The sequence below is a fragment of the Emydura macquarii genome, unplaced genomic scaffold (genome assembly GCF_026122565.2).
Source record: "Emydura macquarii macquarii isolate MOO-44397 ecotype Brisbane River unplaced genomic scaffold, CSIRO-AGI_Emac_v2 contig_967, whole genome shotgun sequence".
Taxonomy (NCBI): Eukaryota; Metazoa; Chordata; order Testudines; family Chelidae; genus Emydura; species Emydura macquarii.
This window is the reverse complement of record NW_027131104.1, coordinates 571557-590916: the sequence shown is the minus strand read 5'-3', so window position 1 is coordinate 590916 and position 19360 is coordinate 571557. Positions and strand designations below refer to the sequence as shown.

At 49.2% G+C, this 19360-nt stretch overlaps 2 protein-coding genes and 1 long non-coding RNA gene across 3 annotated transcripts in view; 2 read left to right on the top strand and 1 right to left on the bottom strand.

Annotated features, from left to right (window-relative positions):
* RHOBTB2 (Rho related BTB domain containing 2) overlaps positions 1-6382 on the bottom strand; it is a 30187-nt gene extending 23805 nt beyond the window's left edge. Inside the window, exon 1 of the mRNA XM_067543691.1 lies at positions 6258-6382. The gene's annotated coding sequence lies outside the window, so the exon portion shown is untranslated. The remainder of the gene's footprint in view (positions 1-6257) is intronic.
* Positions 2348-4741, top strand: LOC137150038 (uncharacterized). The gene is made up of 3 exons (XR_010918881.1): positions 2348-2651; positions 3938-4044; positions 4315-4741. It is a non-coding gene; the product is annotated as an uncharacterized lncRNA (long non-coding RNA).
* Positions 6383-11287: 4905 nt separating the features above from the next.
* Positions 11288-19360, top strand: part of PEBP4 (phosphatidylethanolamine binding protein 4) — a 219827-nt gene continuing 211754 nt past the window's right edge. The window contains exon 1 of the transcript XR_010918875.1: positions 11288-11588. The gene's annotated coding sequence lies outside the window, so the exon portion shown is untranslated. The remainder of the gene's footprint in view (positions 11589-19360) is intronic.

Sequence of the window (19360 nt, the reverse complement as noted above, 5' to 3'; positions counted from 1 at the left end):
ATCTCCTGGGCCAAGTACCTGGGCCAAATGCAGCAGTGGTTTGGAAGTGTAATAATCCTTCATCTCTTCCACCTTGGATATGACTTGTCTATTTACTTGTAGGCTCTTTGTCATGTGTTCAGAGGGCCTGATCTGCCTCTGACCTTTCTATGGTCTCTCTGGCAGCATCCCCTCTTAGTGCTAGGCTCTAGGCCTCTGCTTTTAATAGAGGTGAGCCCCATAGCCCTGTTGCCCAGAAGCTGGGACTGGACAAAAGAGGATGGATCACTTGATAATTGCCCTGTTCAGCTAATTTCCTCTGCCACCAGTTACTGTCTAGAGACAAGATACTGGGCTAGATGGACCATTGGTCTGACCCAGCGTGGCCATTCTTATGATCCTTCAGTTGGAATGGAAAAGCTCGCATGCCAGTGCACCCTGGCAGCATAACCTGCCTTTCTTGCCGGAGCATCCAGGATTCAATCTCCGCAACGGTAGGTAGGCAGCAGCATCGTCCTTCCAGTCTGCTCACGCTTTATTTCGTTTCTTGTTGCAGTCAGGTGCGGCTGCCCCCATGCCCTTACCCTTTCCTGGGCTCGGATGTGGGAGGGGGATTGTGGAAGGTCCCCTTGGCCAGGCAGTTATTGAAAGTTAATGTCCAGCCGTAATTGTGTCTCGTAGGTAACGCCATTCATACGGTGACAGTTCTTGTTAGCATGCAGCGTTGCTGTAGCCGGGTCAGTCCCAGGATATTAGAGAGGCAAGATGGGTGAGGTAATGTCTCTTATTGGACCAATTTCTGTTAGTGAGAAAGACAAGCTTTTGAACTTTCAGGTCAGAAGAAGAGCTCTGTGTCGGCCTGAAGGCTTGTCTCTCTCACCATCAGAAGTTGGTCCAATACAAGATATTACCTCCCACACCTTGTCTCTAGTTCTTGATAGCACATTCAGATCAACCCGGACCTACCTAAGTACCCAACACCCATCTCTCATTCCCCTGTCCCAGGAAAGAAATTAACCCCCTCTATTGTAGGAGTGAGGAAACCAACTCACACATTTTCCATAAAAATAATACAGACATTTCCCACATTCTCCACACTCTTGGAGCCTCTTCCATAATATTAAAGATGCACAGGGCATGAGTTGATCAGGACACAGGAGTCAGTGACAAAATCATGTGTGGTTTTCACACTGATGGGAGGTGTGGCAGGAAAAGCATCTAAGGGGAGGATGTAAGATAAAGCAGCCTGCCCCTTTTTACTTTACCCTACACCTTCCCCCACAAGCCCAGGGTCAAATTCAGAGGTGGCTTTAACCCTGACTGCACTGACTGAGGTCAAGGTCTGAATAGGGGCCTGTATCAGTGCAGGTGGCACAGCTTTGCCCCGTCAGTTGACAATGTGTAGCTCGCACTGCCATTGATACTGGTGCTGAATTTCACAGATCCAATGACAGATTCTTCGAGTTTAAGGCCCAGAAGGGACCGACAGACTACCTAGTCTGACCTCCTACATAACGCAGGCCAGAGAATTCCACCTCGTCCCTCCAGTATTGAGACCTAAAACCTGTGGCCCTGGGGAAGCAGACAGGCCAAATCCTAGGCCAATGTCAGTGAGTGGCGGCAGGACTGAGTCTGAAATGTCCAGTTAGGAAGCGGTTCTTTATACAGCATCACAGCTGTATTCTGCCACCAGCCCTGGCCTGGTTCTGAGCGTGCACCACAAACCCAGCGCCTGTAAGGAGAGCTGCAGCTGCTGGTATGAAACTTTTACAGGCCCGACTCCCCACTGAACTGCTTTATACAGTATTCACGGCTTCATGCAGTATTAAGAGCTGCTGACGTCTCATAAAAACCTGTGAAAAGCTTTCTATTTGGAGACCATTCTGCTTATAATAGCGCATCCCGTGGTCTCTGTTTTTCTCTCTCCCTAGACGCTTTATTGCTGGGGAGAGCTGCACAAAAACAGGAGGAGACTATTGCCAGAGGTACCTCGCCCTTTTCATCTGCAAAATGCTTTGCAATGAATTAATTCACACAAAGCAGCTGTGAGGCAGCTAAATAGGATTATCCTCCTCATCCTCCTGGCTTTTTACAGCTGGGGAAAACTGAGTTACAGAGAGAGGCAGAAGAAGGGCACTGGGCTGGAGCTATGGGTTCTCTTCCAGACGCTGCCATTCTCTGGACTCACTGTGTGACCACATCTCATTGGTTAACAGAAAAAATAATCACATTGATTTCCTCCCACTCTTTGCCTATTTAGACCATACGCTGTCTCTTTGCATGTGTGTGTACAAGGCTCTGATCTCAATGGGAGTCTCCAGGTGCACCTGTAATAAAACAATAAGACCTCAGAGGGAGTCAGTGTCTTCCTGGGGTGAGAAATCAGCAGTGCCTGGCTCTCAGGCCTGTGCTGCATGCAGGCTGTCTCCTGGGCTCTCTATAGCTGGGGCCTGAAACTTTTAACTACCTTTTCTATGTACAGGCTTGACAGTAAGATAATGGATTGGCTGACTCTGTGAAACCCCTGCTCTGCGCCTGTTCCAACTCCAGCTCAGCCTCCCTCATACACCCAGCAGGAAAGGCTGTCTCTCCCCCTCTGCGTGTGCCCAGCCAGTGTGGACTAGCGGAGGGAAGAGGAGAGGGCAGCATCCAGCTGACTCAGACCCTTGCTGGTAAGAGGCACAGGACGGGAGAGAGGCTCAAGGGGAAGCAGGACGAGATGTGCTGAGGTCGAGGGGAGCAGGCTGCAGGGATGGAGACTGAAAAGGAACAGCCTGGGTGGAGCAGGGTGGGTGGCAGGGGTGAAGAGGGCACAGGGCTGCCACTGAGCACCTGTTCCCCTCGAGCCCCTTTTCCCCTGAGTCACTCCGCAGTCTCAGTTTGGATACGTGCAGACGCGTACAGATGCTGTAGCGTGGCCAAGCCAGAATAGATGTGAACACATTCTTAGCCGGTCAAGTTGAAGCCCAAAGGAGGAGCGCTTCAAATCAATGTGCAAGTCTACCCTAGCATGTTAGAATATGTGAGCCAAGACCTCTTCACAGCACACCTTGAAATCCCAGTCAAGTCCAACCCTAGCTGGCCCCCTTCTTGGCTTTCTTGAGGCCAACTCTTGAATGGATACTGAATTCCCAGGGCGGGACTGTGAGGCTCCTTATGCTGCTACCTGCTCTGTGGACACATAGAGGCCTTCGGTCTCTAGGGTTCTCATTGTCCCCTGCCTTAAATTCACACATAAAGAAGAAAAAAAAAACATACGAAGATTCAGTTTCCAGGCAACGGTCTCCAATAGCGATAAAGGCCGAGAGGGTTGTGGGGGGAGAAGTGCAGAGGAAAGGGCAGCAGGATAAGCAGGGCTGCCTCGGAAGAGACCGCTTCTCCCAGTTTGCTCCTGAATGCCCCAGATAAGCCCCCCATACTTTCCTTCTCCCCCCTGGCCTAGCCTGAGGGGCGCTGAACACCTGCAGTTTCCACTGATGGTAGGAACAGATTCAGCGGATTATGTTTACACTGCAATTAAACACCCACGGCCGGCTAGTGTCAGCTGACTCGGTCTCCGGAGGCTGTAAAATTGCAGTGCAGACGTAAGGGATCCCGCGCTCTGGGACCCGGGTCCCAGAGCCTGCTGACCCGGGCCAGCCATAGATGTTTAATTGCAGTGTGGACATACCCCAGAAAGCACTCTGTCTGTAACTGCTACAGTCCCATGACAGAGCTGGAGGTGGGAGGGGCTGGAGGCGGATGTTAAACCATCTCCTATGACGCAAAAGCCAAAGCCCACAGGGCAGCATCAGGGCTGTTGGCTGGATTTTGGCGGGAGAAGGGAATGAATGATTTGTAATACATGGCCTGCATTTTTGAAGTTTAATGCCTTATTATTTTTAAAAACACACACACAGAGAAATGGAGCCATTTTATATGTATACTAATAATCAATGAACCTCTTTATTTCTATAAGGCCCCATTCCAAATCAGGGCCGTAGGGCTATACCGTCCAGAGACACATAGAGAGACATGGTTCTGCCCCAAAGAGCTTCCAGTCTAAACCAAGACAAGGGGCAACAGGTGAGTGTAACAAACAATAGGAGGCAATGGGGGATGAGGGTACTGGTAATCTCTTGTAGTTATATAGGCTACCGGTTGGCCTGCTTCTGCAGCCATTGACATCCCCTTAGATAAGGCTCAGGTCCAATATTGTTAGGCAATGCATATATGTTAGGCATAGTATATGCCAAATTAATAGGTATTATGTGCATGGTATCCATATAACATACATTAGAGAGATCTGTATTGGGATCTTATGGTAACTGAATGCATTACGCTCTCTCCCCACAGTTCTGCTCACCCAATGACAACTATCCCACAACAATTTGCACAGCCAACGTCAGCTTTGGCACTAGAAAACAGGAAGCCTGTGAAAGCCAAGATGCATGAATGGTGTGTGTCCGAGCACAGACTGGGATGCACTTCCACGCCCAAGGGTTTGGAATGTAGCTTCCAAATCAGAGATAGGAAAAGCACAGAGCAAAACAACACGTTAAGGAACTGTTACGAACCCCGTAGGTTGGATTTTAATGACATGTAAAGAGTTCTGTAATTTGTAAAGCCATAATACTACTGGCTGAAATGGATATCTTGGAAGTACACCTTCTACATAAGGTGAGCCCACTGTGAAAATTTGCTTCCCAGAAGGAGGGTATGTATGTATTCTTTTCATAGTGTACAGTGTTGTCTTTAGACAGTAAATTTGACTAAGTTTGGTTATTTAATCTCTTGAGCATTTTTAAGAATGAACGGTGAGTGCAGTCTAACCACTGGCTACACCTTTTAGTCGATAATATGCACAGCTTTATGGCTCCTGAATCATTTGAAATATTTCTTTTTAAATTATCCTGTTGGGCTACAAACCCAGGTGCCCTCTTAGCCTTTGCTACTAAACCCTTCCTGGACTCACTGGCCCAGGGTAGGGTGAGCAGGATCAGCACATCCTCTCTTCAGAGTTCAAGCTGTGACATCACTAGCTATCTGTCTCATATGGCCCTGAGCACGATGATATCTGAGCACCTCACTATGATTAATGGATGTCAGCCTCTCAACACTCCTAGGAGGTAGGGAAGTGTCTTCCCCTTTTACAGATGTCAAAGTGAGACACAGGCCAGATTAAGTGACTTATTCAGCAGCACTCAGGAAGTCTATGGCCAAACCAGGAACCACACCCAGGTCTCTTGAGTCTCTAGGCAGCGCCCTACACGCTAGACCATCCTTCCTGGAGTCAGAGCTGAGACAGCCCTGCTACTTCTAGTCGTTTTTTAATTGATTTAACTGCACGGTGAAACGTAGACAGTGAATATGACACCGGATGAGGGGTTGGGTTGCCTGGTTTCTACTCCTGGTTCACTGCGTGGCTTTGAGCAAGTCACGACCCCACTCTGTGCCTCAGTTTCCCCATCTATAACATTGGAATAATGATAGCTACTTTTCTAAAGCAATGTGAGATCTGCGGACTCTAAGTGTTGAGTATTTTTATCAAATAGGGAGCGAGGACCGAGCCACAGAACCTGGCTATGGAATCTGAATTTCTCAGAATCAGTTTTCTGGTCCATCCCATTATAGAGAGGTTAGAATCGCCTCAGTGACTGCAGTGTTTGGACCCAATGTCCCAGGCCATCTCTGCTCCCTTTGCGTTGTTTCTGAGTGACTGTATCTGAATGTCCGTTCTCAATGCAGCGCCCTTAGCGTCCTGATAAAAATGAGGGAACTCCATTCATCAAAAGCACGGCCGGTATTCCACACCTATGATCACGCACACTGAGCATACGGGCTCTGAATACACAAACAGGCCAAACCTCATCCAGGAGCCTATCTCGCAAGGTGAGGAGCCCTCGCTGAAGTCAATGGCAGCGGAGGACCGGCAGAATCCATATCATAGGCATATGAACTACAAGACGTCCCCTGCCCCACACGTACCAGCACTTTTAAAGATGCACCTCTATCCATGCAGAGTGTAACGTCACCAGAAATAAAGACCTCCCTTCTTCACACCCTCCAGGAATCAGTTTGTGGTTGGAGGTTGCACTATTACCCCCCCTCCCCACCACCCGTCACAGGAAAGACCTAACTCCTGCTGAATTCCAACTCAAAAATCCCACTGATTTCAGCTGCAGCAGGAGCGGCCCCTTGAATACAGGTTAACGGTCAGCAAAAAGGGAGGCAGAATTATTAACAGCAGCAACCTAGGTTCAGAGACTAGCAATGAGCCCTCTGCCCCCAGCTGTTACCTGTGTGCTGATCCCTGTTGCCTTAATGCACGAGGCTGTACATTCTCTCTGCTTGTCCGCTCTGTCTGCCTGTGTCCGAGAAACAGCTGGTAGGATCTCCCAGTTCCTTGAAGTGCAAACTGACTTGAGCAGTTAGGCTTCATTTTTATACACCTGCCCATGTGATCTGAACAAATGCCCTAGGGATGAGTTTTTAAATCGACCAAAATAATGGGCTGGGAACAAAACCTGTTGAGCTGCAATCCACGCTCAACAGACAGGAATTTTCCACTTAGAGGCATTCAGTCCTGCTCGGTGGTTTACAGCCTGCTCTTTTCCTGCATTGGAGATTAGATCTGGGGGTGAGATGGGGGTGGGATAGGACAAAGAAAGGGAGAAAAACAATGGGAGAGAAACACTGACATTATGTTTATATAGGGCTATACATAGATAATAATACTAGTTCTTATATACAACTTATCAGTAGATCTCAAAGCGCTTTACAAAAGCGGTCGGTGTCATGATCCCCATTTTACAGGTGGAGAAACTGAGGCACAGAGAGGCAAAATGACTTGCCCACCAAGGGACCCGTAGCAGAGCTTGGAGTAGAACCCAGGTGTCCTGAATCCCAATCCAGTGGTCTATGCGTAGCTGCCTCTAGATAAATAGAGAGGAGAGCAAGATGAGGGCTAGGTAGATATAATCTGGACGGATGGATAGCATGCACAGCAGGATGGATGAACAGATTAGCTCCAGTAGGATCCCACAGTGCTTTACAAACTTTACTGGCTGACCCTACAAAGTATACATCATTTCGCCTTACAACTGGAAGGTGACCATCTCTGGAACAGAACATGGCAGCTGTTCAGAAGCATCCATTTCAGGACATGAAATGAAAAGGAATACCGTGTCCAGCAGGGGAAACGCATGGAGGCCATCCTTGCCATAGCATCTGGGCTGACACTCATATTCTGGCAAAAAGTGCCATGGGAACTTGAATGGACACAAGCTATCAAGACCTGATGTACGACATGTTCATGTCTCAACAGCCGCTATCCCCAGAGCCCTAGCCCCACCAATGCACATTTTGCCTTGGGCCGGTTCTGTTCTCCTGCACATGCTCTAGATGCTGAGGGTAAGAAAGGAATGTACCAAGTCAAGGGGAATGGAGGGAAGACGGTGAGTCAATGGGAATGGAGAGGGTGATCATTGGCCAGGGAACTGAAAGGGAAGGGTGAGTCCCTGGGACCGGAGAGTTGAGGATGATTCAATGGGAACTAGGAGGTGATAATAAGATAATGGGGAATAGGTATTAATCAAATCAATGGGAGACAGGAATGTGCCAATCTGGTGGGAAATTTCTAAGAACGAATTGTGACACTTGAATTGTTAACCGAAGTGTCCAGGGTGAATCACCACCACCTGCTCACCACGGGAGGAAGCCCTGTCTGTGTCCATTCCGGGAACTCTCCCCAGCCCCAGCTGCTGGTCACACAGGTTTTTCTGCTCCAGGCTAGGCAAGCCTCACTCTTTTACTCTGCCGACTAGCAATTAGCACACCCCATTTTGTTACGCTCCAGCGCCCAGTCCCTTGGCTTTTAAAAGGACACCCATAAAGCACGCGGATCCCCTGCCTCCGTGGAAGCAGTGCACCCCACTCAGTACAGCTTAGCACAAGGCACTTAGACGTGTCTGTAGTAAAACCAAACCGAAGTTTATTTAACAGCCCTTAAGATAAAGACGCAAATAAGAACAAGTGTAAGGATTTGGGAACATAAGGTTACAGGTCAAAGAAACACATCCGATGTCATCTATTAACAAGTTACTTTCCTGTCCAGTAAGGCATTTCTCACCCAATGGCCAGTCCTTACAGTGCTTGTTCAGTTCAGAGAGCAGAGATCTAGCTTTCATGAGACACCTCCGCTGGCAGAGCATCTCCTCTGTCATGCATACAAGCTTGGGCCTTCTCTTCTCTTATATAGTTACAGACTTATCCCTGGGGCTCCCCGGTTCAGACACTTTTCTTGGGGGTTTATTGTCTCTGTAAATCCTTAGGCTTGCACCTGGTCCGGACGGTAAACAAGGCTGGCTCCGTGGATGTCCATGGCTCTCAGGTGTTGACTGAGTTAGCCGGGAGACCCTCCTTGCTTCAGGTGATAAGTGACGCATCTCTTCTTAAACTGTGTCCATACAAACATTTCCCAATAACCATGACAGTCAGCTAGCGGTGGGCAGAGAACACACACGACCGCCTCGGGCGAGACGGTCGGACACACAGAGGTAATATACGTGCCAATGCCGGGGTATGTCCGTGTCACACCAATACCATGGGGACAGCTCCATTTTAAAGGAACTGAGACTAGGGGTATGAAACGAGGACATCTGCTGACACTGAATCAATGGACAGCATGCAGAATGTGCCACTGGATACATGTGCTTTGTTTTCTGCTGTTACCTCACCTTCTCACTGAGATGCTGCCATGCCCTGGAGCCGCTCTAGCCCTGTGTGCCAGGCAGTCACCTGAGGCTTAGTCACAGGTACAGTATGTTCTCACCGGAGGCAGCGCACTTAGTGCTTGAGGGGGAGAAGATGGGACTTTAACCCTGGAGGAAACTTGATGACCGTGTGACTGGCCCAGAACCGCAACAACCAGAGGGGTGGAATGTGTTGCAGGGCAAGAGAGAGCCCAATCACACAGCCATGGTGGTGTCTGCCCTGCACTGTCTGCACGTTTGCTGTTAGCTCCGGGTGGGGGCTCACCTCTGTGCGCCCTGCAGATTTTCTGGCCGCGGCCTCTGCAAACTGCCCAGTGCCCCAGCTGCTGTCACTGCAAACTACCCACCCTCAAAGATAGAGGGTCCAATAGTTCCTGCAAGGGCTCGGATTCATAATCCACTGAAGCCCAGGGGCACTCTGCCTGACTCAGAGCTGTGGGATCTGACCCTCTGTCAATCCCCATCCCAAATCTCTTCAGTCTGGTGTGCTCAGAGGTTTATCTCCAGTCCTGCCAACTCTCATGATTTTGTCATGAGTCTGTAGTATAGTTATTGTTTTCTTTAAAGCCCCAGCTCCCGGAGTCACGTGGATATGTGAGCTTTTCAGCCTTCGTTCTTAATGAGAAAGTAAGTTTCTAGCCCTTGTGACTGTGGAGGAAGCTTTAAAATGTGACCCCAGTGCTCCCAAAAGGTTCAAAAAGCAGAAGGCAAATAAAAAGAACCCCGAATCAGTTATTGTTACATAATCTCGTGATTTTAAAACCGATCTCATGATTTTTGGTGAGCCTGACTCATGAACATTTGGCAATACTGCATCTAGATGCTAAGTGTTATTACTCCTTGGGTCCCTGATTTGGGTGCTTGGGGGTGGAAGCTGGGGAGAGGACCACGGCCACCATCACCCACACACTGGACCTACGCCAGTGAGGCTAAGAAGGCCAACAGTTGTGCTGTATTCCAGAGCAAGCTCCAGCAGTTTGAATTCTCCGGTGACTCAGACTGATTGGAAATCATACTCAGTGGCGGGTTCTGATGCAGGGCCTTGGAATCTTGGCTTCCTGCCAGGAGAACAGCATTGAGGGTTTTTGTTTGTTTTCCCTTTGATTTTCCACCCTTGTGGTTTATTTGCTATGCCCTTTGTTTAGTTGCAGAGCTAGTGGTTCCTGTGAGGCAGCAACCCTTTTAATGAGGAGCAGGGAAAGTGGCAAAAGACTCTCCATGAAAAGCAGAATCACCTTGAAATCTCCTTCAGGGCAAGAGCTCTATGTGCTGAAACTAAACACACGGGGACGGGGGCTGTGGACAAGTGCATCTGGAGTAACACAGACCCGAGGCTGGAACTGGGGACAGGGCAGATGCCAAGCAGTTTGCAGAGGCTGGGGTCAGATGATTTGCAGGGTGCTGAGGGAGGATCTTCCCCCCCCGAAGCTCACAGCACGCATGCAGACAGCGCAGGACTGAAGCAAACATTGCTGTGTGATTGGGCTCTCTCTTGCAATATGATGAGTTCCATCCCTCCTGGTGTTGCAGTTCTGGGCGGATCATGGTCACTGAGTTTCCTCGGGGGGATTTGTGCTTAAATTCCTGTCTTCTCCCCTTCTCAGTGCATTTGGAGTAACAGAGAAGGAGGGCTACTGAATGGCTAGAGCAGGGAATTGGGATCAGGCCTCTTAAGTTCCTTTCCCAGCTCTCAGGGAAGAACGGGGGCTGGTGGATTAGAACCAAGGGAGAGCAGGGATCAGGACTTCTGCGTGCTATTCCCCTGTTGGGGAGAGGAGTGTGATCTAGTGGATAAAGCAGACAGGCCTGATAGTGAGGACTCCTGGGTTCTTTTCTCAGCTTGGGGAGGGGGTTCCAGAGGGCTGTACCCTGTGTGAGGGAGGGCACTGATGTCTAGTGACTAGAGTAGGAGAAACTGGGAGTCGGTGGTTCAGGTAGGAGTCAGGTCTCTGGGTTCTGTTCCTTGCTTGGCCATTGATTTGCTTTGTGACCTTGGGCAAGCCAAATAGCTTCTCTTTGCTTCAGCATCTCCACTTGTAAATATCTAACTATGCATTTCTAGTCCACACCCCCACTCTAGTATCTGAGGATTACTGGGTGGGCAGGCAGCTAAGAATACTTCCCTATCTCTCAGTGGGTGGGAGGGCAGGGAAGGCTGTGAGTCCTAATACATCAATATCTGTAAAGTGCTTTGTGGTGCTGAGTTCAATTTCTGCATATTGCTGTGTTTTTATGACACACATAAAAACAAAGGCTACAGAAACCCGGTCACAGGTACCAGCAGAGCACTGATTAACTACATTATGTGATACTGTTTTATGAGCACCCACGGGCTCCCACTCCTATCCTTCTCCCTTATGCAGAGAAGTAACTGGAGGAAGTGGTCCAGTCACCCTGCGCGCACGCATGGACGCACGCTCCTCTACAGCTGAGATGCTTCCCTGGGGGAAAGGCCACAGCTGCAGGTAGTAAGTGCTGGTGGCAGGGATGCACCAAGTGTGGTGAATCAGATAATCATCCCAGCATGCTGTGGAAGAGAGAGGTTGTTGATATGTGCCTCTTTGAGGGAAACCTGTCTCTTAATTTAACCCCCAGGCTAAGGGATGGCTCAGTGTTTTTATGGATGGCTTTTTAGTCCGGGAGCCCCCAGGACACTGGGCTGCTGGTCCTGTTGACTTCTAGGGGACTCGCTGTTTGTGCTCCATGGACTGTTCTAGTCTAATCGCCTGGCTTCAGTAGGAGAAGCTCTGCCCCCCTGCAATGCTCTGAGACATGCTATGAGGATAGAAAGGCCCAGGAGCGAGAGCAGGATGATCCCCCTCCCCGTCCAGCGGCTTCCAAAAGAGCTTGTGGAAGGTCAGTAGCATGTTCTGCCTCCAAGAGGCTGGGTCCCCTGGGACTCTGCTCTGGTGGCCCTGAAGACTCTTTGGCAGTCGTCCCCTGGGCTCGGGTGTGAGCTCCCGCAGCCGTGTGTGTGCTGGGGACTTGGGTGCAAAGGCAGAGCCAAGCATGTGGTGGGTTTATCACTTTTAAATAGGTCCCTCCTGCCCCGAGATAGAAGCAGCCCTGTGAAACTTCACAGTGCTTGTGCTCTGTGTCAAATGGTCTAAGTGTTGAGCAGGTCAGGAGTGACCAGGTGTGGTTGCCTTGCTGTCTTTTTGGCCTGTCTGTGAACCAGGTAGGTGGGTCTCAGCCCAGTTCCTAGTGTGGTGGTCAGTGATGCTCAGGGCTTAAAGTTTTTGCCAGGGAGTGCCTTTATGCTGAGTCTGGTTCCAGGCATAACAAAAGCTTCCGAATGCCCAGCCCAGACTCTCTGTCTTGGAAGTGCAGCCCTTAAAGGCCCAGGCTCCCGAGACCTCACCAAGCAGGAAAGCAAGGTGTCTGTCACCACTGTTCAGTAGTCCTCCCCTGTGCAGCCTTGACAGAGAGGCTAAGGGGCTCTGTGGCCTGTGGTGGGGTTGCTCCCTTCTAGCAGAGGGGCAGGGAGCACGTGGGGGAAAATTCCACAGGCTGTTCTTGACTGAGGCTTTGTTAGCCCCATTGCCAAGCCTGTCAGGATGGCTGTTTCCTCAATGCTAAAGCTGCCTGAAGCAGAAGAGACATAGGGCTGAAATCTTCCCATTCCATTAGGCTGCCAACCCCAGGGACTGTGTTCATGTCTGTTTCTTGATGGCTTTCAAAACCACTCTACTAGGGATGTCTAACTGGTAAGTGAGATGCAGTGAGAACATCCCTCTCTGCCCACTCCATGTTTCAAATCCTATGGCGGAGCAATGGTAGTGTCTGTGTAACCCTATTGCCTGCCCCTTCCCCTCTGTTGCACAAACATTCCCCCCCGCCCCCTGGTTCCTGGGCACTTGCACTGCTTGTGGGTTCATAAAGGAACAGAACATGCCAGGGAGAGTGTGCATACAATGCTGCCTTTACAGCTAGAAACAATCCCGAGGCACCGTGACATCCTGCTAAGCAGAGCATCCAAGTGCTGGCACAGAGTCCGCATTCTAAAGTGTGATCTAAACTAGAAAAGTGGCACTAGTGGAACTAAGCCGATCTACTTAGATCCGTACAAACCGCTCATCTAGACACACTTGCATTGATTTAACCCTGGGGTTTAACGTAATTTGGTAATTTACTGAGGCAAGGCTTAATCTGGATTAAGTTTGCCTCCACTAGAGGTTGGCACCAGTTTTGGCTTTTCTTTTCCAAAGATCTTTAACTTAAACCAGTGCAACTCACAGAGTAGGCAAGCCCTGGACTAGTCCTAGGAAGCCCCTTGTCTTGGTCTAGAGCATCCCCTGTGTCTGAGTTCCCAGAGGGAGGTTGATGGCTGTCAAAGCCACAGAGGATCATAAAGGTGAACCGTAAACACCAATTCAGATCTGTGCTCTGTGGGGATAGATGTGTCCCTGGATAATGGTGCACACAGCTGTCTGTGGGCAGGGGGTGCCTGGCGTCAGGGTCTCTGGGCAGTGAGCTGTGCCCAAAGGGAAGGAAGTTTAGTGGCTTGTCTTGGAGCATCTCTATCTGTGTGTGGGGCAGCAGTGTTGGGTAGCCTGGCTTTGGAGCCGCGGGGCTGATTGTGGGGGTGATGTGGAAGTGCTCCTATGTCCCTTGAGGCTTTGTTTGTGTCAGTGAGTTACACACCATTGCTAAGGAGATGTTAATGACCCTTCCCTCTTTCCCACGCTGGCGCTCTAGGATACAAGCCGTGGGGCAAGTGCCTATTGGCAGCAGCCCGCGTGTGACTTCCCATCTGAGTCAGACCTGAGGATGTGGCCATCATCTTCCTTATGTCATGTGTGGCAAGGGAAACGGCTTGTGAATAACTGGCCCCGGGGCTTTCTCACCAGGGGAAGGGAGTCTAGCTCTTTCTGAGGAGAGGCTGGGTGCAAACACTTATTAGTTACGGATATTTGTATTAGACTAGTGCCTAGAGGCCATAATCAAGATGGAGGGGCTCCATTGTGCTAGGTGCTGTACAACTATAGTGAAAGAATACCTATTGTGAAGATCTTACAGGACAGTGGGATTGGGAGGGGGAAGCAGAAGGTGGAAGTGGCAGAGCTGGGAGTAGAATCCAGGTCTCCTGAGTCCTAGCTCAGTGCACTATCTCCTGGACTGTGCGGCACAAATGAATCTGTCACATCTGCTTGCCATACTTAAATGTGCAGAGTTCAGGCTTGAGGGTTTGTGGCCAGTCTTGCAGGCTGTTGGTGGCTTCCTGCTGCCCTCCACTGATGGTTAGTTTGGGAGGACTACGTTAGCTCCAAAACACCAAACAAACAGCTCAGGTCCTGCTTGTCTATTCTGGAGCCATGCTAGAATCTGCACGTTGTTCTGCTCAGTACTGACTGGTGACTCATATGCAGTGTCATCAGTTTGTGTTGCAATGATGTGCCTGTGTTGCGTCCCATGTGCTATAATGTTGCATCATGACCGTGTAATATACTGTAATGTCAGATCTTGTTCAAGTCACGGTGTCCTGATGTGCCGCGCAGAGATGACTGGCCAGTTCCATTCAGCCACTTGTTTTCAGCATGTGATCTTTACACTCATAGGCCTTGTGTATACAAAGGGAATTTCCCAGCATCGCTATAGCAGAATAATTTCCTCTATAGCTATTCTGGAATATCACCCCCACGTCTGGACATACTATTCTGGAATAAAGTCACGATTTCAGGATATTTTTCACGCAGGGAGGTACTAGGGAATAACTATTCCACTGTAGCTTTGGATAGAGTTCAGAGCATTACTCAGGAAGTGACTTTTGGATTTAGGAATGCTCTGCGAGCAATTGTGATCAGAAAGGTCCTCCTCTATCTTGGGATTTCAGCTTGACATTAAAAGGGGGAACAAATGACACGAGTGGCTAGAGAGACCCTATATCAGTAAGACATAGCGACCTGGGCATGGTCCTGAGTGGCTTGTGTAGGATGATGTCATGGTGATCAAAGGGGCTAAGTAGTACTTCCTCTCCCCCCCCCCTCGCCTTTCTCCCTGCTGGGATCACAATGCAATGTGCCAGGCTTCACAGCTCCTGGTCCTAAAAACTCAGGCTCTCAGTCAGCCCTGTGTTCTCTGCATCTGCCTTTGACTGCAAAATGGATGTACTTGATATAGGTCAAATGAAAACACGATGCCCAAAATAGAACACCTTCCCCCAGAAAAAGCTGCAGCTGTAAAAACGCAGCCTGGGCAGGAGCAATCCGAAAGCGTGTCTGGCTGCGAAGTGGGTATCGTCAGGTGTCCTTATATAATCCCTGTGACAGAATCGGTAGCTCAAACGCTGTGTTTCAGTGCCATTAACTCCGGGCGATTCAAGATTCCAAGGTCACCTCCTCTTGCTTAGCTCAGAGAATAGAAATTGGTCCAATAAAAGAGATTCCTTCCCCCATCTTGCGTCTCAAGAGAACCTGTCGTGCATACCAGGGCGGTCATGTGACGCTCTCGAAATGAGCCACCAGGTGCCAGCTATGAATCGTGGGAGGGGAGTTCATGAACAGGGCAGTGATTACGTGGTCTGGAGGGAGGAGAAGGCAGACACTGCTGCCGAGTGCAGTACATTGGCATGCACACGCACTCATCTGCCACGCGTGGGGCAGGTGAAGAAGCTGGCTTGTTTACACTGGCTGTGTGTCACGCTAGATGGATTGTTGGCTCCATGGCCGGGTCTGTGCAAGACTCTTGGGGGGGAGAAAGACTGCGACAGTGAGAGCCGTAGGGTGGATGGGCCCGTGCGATTTCCACTCTTGTATCAGCTAACGCTGCTTCGAGCACATGATGAAAAATGCTAGAAGCCCCCTCAGCCCTGTTTTTACCAGCGCTGCTTGCAGGAGGGCTGCACCGGTGGGAGAGATTCCCGAAAGGCCTTGTGCCGACAAGGTTGTTTTAAGGGACTAGACTATTAAGCAAGGGAAGGTATCCATATATGGCTACATTGGAGGCTTCTGTGGCACCTTGCCAGAAGTTTGAGGCCATAATTTGCCTATATATTTAGTGTGCTGTCCTGGCTTGTGTTGTGAATCACTGCCCCCTACTCGCTGGTCTTGGAACTGCTTGATTGTCTCAGGCTCCATAGCGCTAAAAGACCTGGAAGAGTCTCCTTTTGTTAAGTGAGGGGGGCTCATGCTGTTTGGAGAAGGGGGACCTGTTCCCTCTGTGTATCAGATGGACAATCATGAAGCTCATAGGTAGCAACAGATCTGTTGTGCTGCTTTGCTCTCTGCTTTCAGATGAGGATCTCAAGGTGTCTTACAAAGGTGGCTAAGGACCATTTTTATAAGACACAGGAGTGGGATGGGGAGCCATGATACCCTGAAACTGAGATCATTCATGTTTGTTACGGTAAGTGCGTAGGGGCCAGCCAAGATCTGGAGCCCCTAGTGCTAGGCACTGTACAAACACAGGGCATTACAGTCACTTCCCTGAAGATTTTTTACAATCTGGATTTGTGACTTCAGAGAGTGGCACAGTGAGGAATAGAATCCTACAGCCCCGATTTTTCCATCTGGTTGTATTTCAATAGTGCCTAGAGGCAAGAGTTCATAGTTGGGGTGTTTTTCTTTTGTTTAAGGCAAAAAAGGGCCATTGTGACCTTGTCTGACCTCTGGCAAAACACAGACATCAACCCTGGGTGCTGTATGAAAGCATAGTAAGAGGAAGTCTCTGCCCGTTCCGCTCACCACTAGACCCGAGTGAGCATTAGCAGAAACAAACTCGCCATGATGTCCACTTCTACTCCTGACTTGTTTGCTAGGTGAGTGGACATTGCTGCTGCTGCTTTTTTAAAGTACACCAGCAATAAACCTCTGCAAGATCCGCTCCATCACCTGGCGATTTCAGGGAGAGGGTGGCCACAGGCTACATTTCAGGGCTTTTTGTAACGGGCCTGAGGGCCTTACTCTGGGAACCTGTGATGAAAAGGGCTGGTGCCTCGCAGTACAGCTAAGGACATAATATTGGTCATTAATCATTTCCAAAGAGGTTTGTCTTTTTGTCCTCTCCCTGCCAAATGCTGAACTTCAGACTGTCAGGCTATGGGGACTCTCTCCTCAGGCCCTATGCCACCAGCACTCCTAGCTATCTTCGTGATACCACAGACTTCCTGAGAAAACTACAATCCATCGGTGATCTCCCAGAAAACCCCATCCTAGCCACTATGGATGTAGAAGCTCTCCACACCAACGTTCCACACAAAGATGGACTACAAGCCGTCAGGAACATTTTCCCTGATGACATGGCACACATGGTAGCTGAACTGTGTGACTTTGTCCTGACCCACAAACTACTTCAGATCTGGAGCCAATCTATACCTTCAAGTCAGTGGCACAGCTATGGGCACCCGCCTGGCCCCGCAGCATGCCAACATTTTTATGGCTGACCTAGAACACCGCTTGCTCAAAACTCGTCCCCAAACACTTCTCCTTTACCTGTGCTACACTGATGACATTTTCATCATCTGGACCCACGGGAAAGAGTCCCTCGAAGGATTCCACCGAGATTTCAATAATTTCCACCCCACCATCAACCTCAGCCTGGACCAGTCCACACAAGAAATCCACTTCCTGGACACTACAATACAAATAAAGGATGGTCACATTAATATCACCCTATACCGAAAACCAAGTGACCGCAATACATACCTTCATGCCTCCAGCTTTCACCCTGGACACATTACACGATCCATTGTCTACAGTCAAGCCTTAAGATACAACCGGATTTGGTCCGATCCCTCAGACAGAGACAAACACCTACAGGATCTCCATAAAACATTCTTAAAACGACAATACCCACCTGGAGAGGCGAAGAAACAAACTGACAGAGCCAGACGGGTACCCAGAAGTCACCTACTACAGGACAGACCCAACAAAGAAAACAACAGAACACCACTGACCATCACCTACAGCCCCCAGCTAAAATCTCTCCAACACATCATTAAGGATCTACAACCTATCCTAGCAGATGATCCCTCGCTTGCTCAAGCCATGGGAGGCAGGCCTATCCTTGCTTACAGACAGCCCCCCACCCTGAAGCAAATACTCAACAGCAACCGTACACCATGCAACAAGAACACTAACCCAGGAACCTATCCCTGCAACAAACCCCATTGCCAGCTGTGCCCGCACATGGACTCTAGTGACACCATCACAGGTCCTAACCACATCAGCCACACCACCAGGAGCTCATTCACCTGCACATCTACTAATGTAATATACCCCATCATGTGCCAGCAATGCCCCTCTGCCATGTACATTGGCCAAACCGGACTGTCACTACGCAAAAGAATAAAAGGACACAAATCAGACATAAAAAATGGTAACTTCCATAAACCAGTCAGAGAGCACTTCAATCTCCCAGGACACTCTGTAGCTGACTTGAAAGCTGCCATACTGCTACAAAAAAAACTTCAAAAACAGACTTGAGTGAGAAACTGCAGAGCTGGAACTCATCTGCAAACTTGACACAATCAAACTGGGTCTGAATAGGGACTTGGAATGGTTCTCTCATTACAAGAAGTAATTGTCACTGTTCACACGTTCTCACCCTCTAATCAATGGTTGTGACTAGGCCTCATCTACTCTAACTGAATGGACTTTGCTAACACCTACCTTCCCCATTGTTGTTCCTTATATATACCCCCTATCTGATCTCTAATTCTTGCATCTGATGAAGTGGGTTGCAGCCCATGAAAGCTTATGCTTGCAGAAATTAAATTTGTTAGTCTTTAAAGTACTACAGGACTCTCGTTGTTTAGACGTTAATAAAGAGACCCTGATTTCCTCTTAGCTCCCTTCCAGATGAGCTTGGTGGTGGGTTTTTTTGTTTTGTTTTGTTTTTCCCCTCCCCCTTTGACATTTGAGTCCTTCATTTGAGGTACAGAGATCTCCCCATTTTAGTCTGGATGCATGGAACACAGCTGCTGACCATTGCTAATCCCCTTACCTGCTCTCCTCAAATACGCACACAATGATTAAAAGCATTTTCTCTTTGCTGGTATTCCAAGGGCTAAATTCTAAAGGCAGCTGAGCTGGGTCCAGGAAGTCTTCAGTAAAACAGGCAGGATCTTGGGATATGCTTTCTAATATAGGAGATTCCTGGGCAAAAACAAACTGAACCCTCTGTCCTTTTGCTGGTTCCAGGGAGATTAATCACTGTCCCTGGATAAATTCAGAATGGTGGAAGGAGGGATTAGAGAGAGATGGAGAGAGGTTATGGTCCGGTCACATGCTTATCTGTAATAGTTCCAAACACCTAATTCAAATAAACTTTGAGAAGTGGTTGCTCGTCTCTCTACAGCTCAGACCTCTGTTCTGGTCCGTGATATAGAAGGCACTTAATCCAGTGTGACCGACTGTAGCTGCCAGTTAGCAAATGGCGCAGACAAAATCCAGGAGCCTGAACTCTGGCTTTGGCAGGTAGAAATTCTTTCAGCTAATCTCTAATGCTGGCTGCCTGCTAATACAGTGACTTTGCTGCCATCTGCGTAACGGGGGTTTTTCTTACTCGTGAGAGAACTTTGGCACAATGGCTGACAGGTACTAAAAGTACCTTGTGCCATGCCTGCAACCTCATGGAAGTTGCTCAATGAGGTGCTTGTAGAAATGGTCCGTTTTCCAGACCCCTCCTGT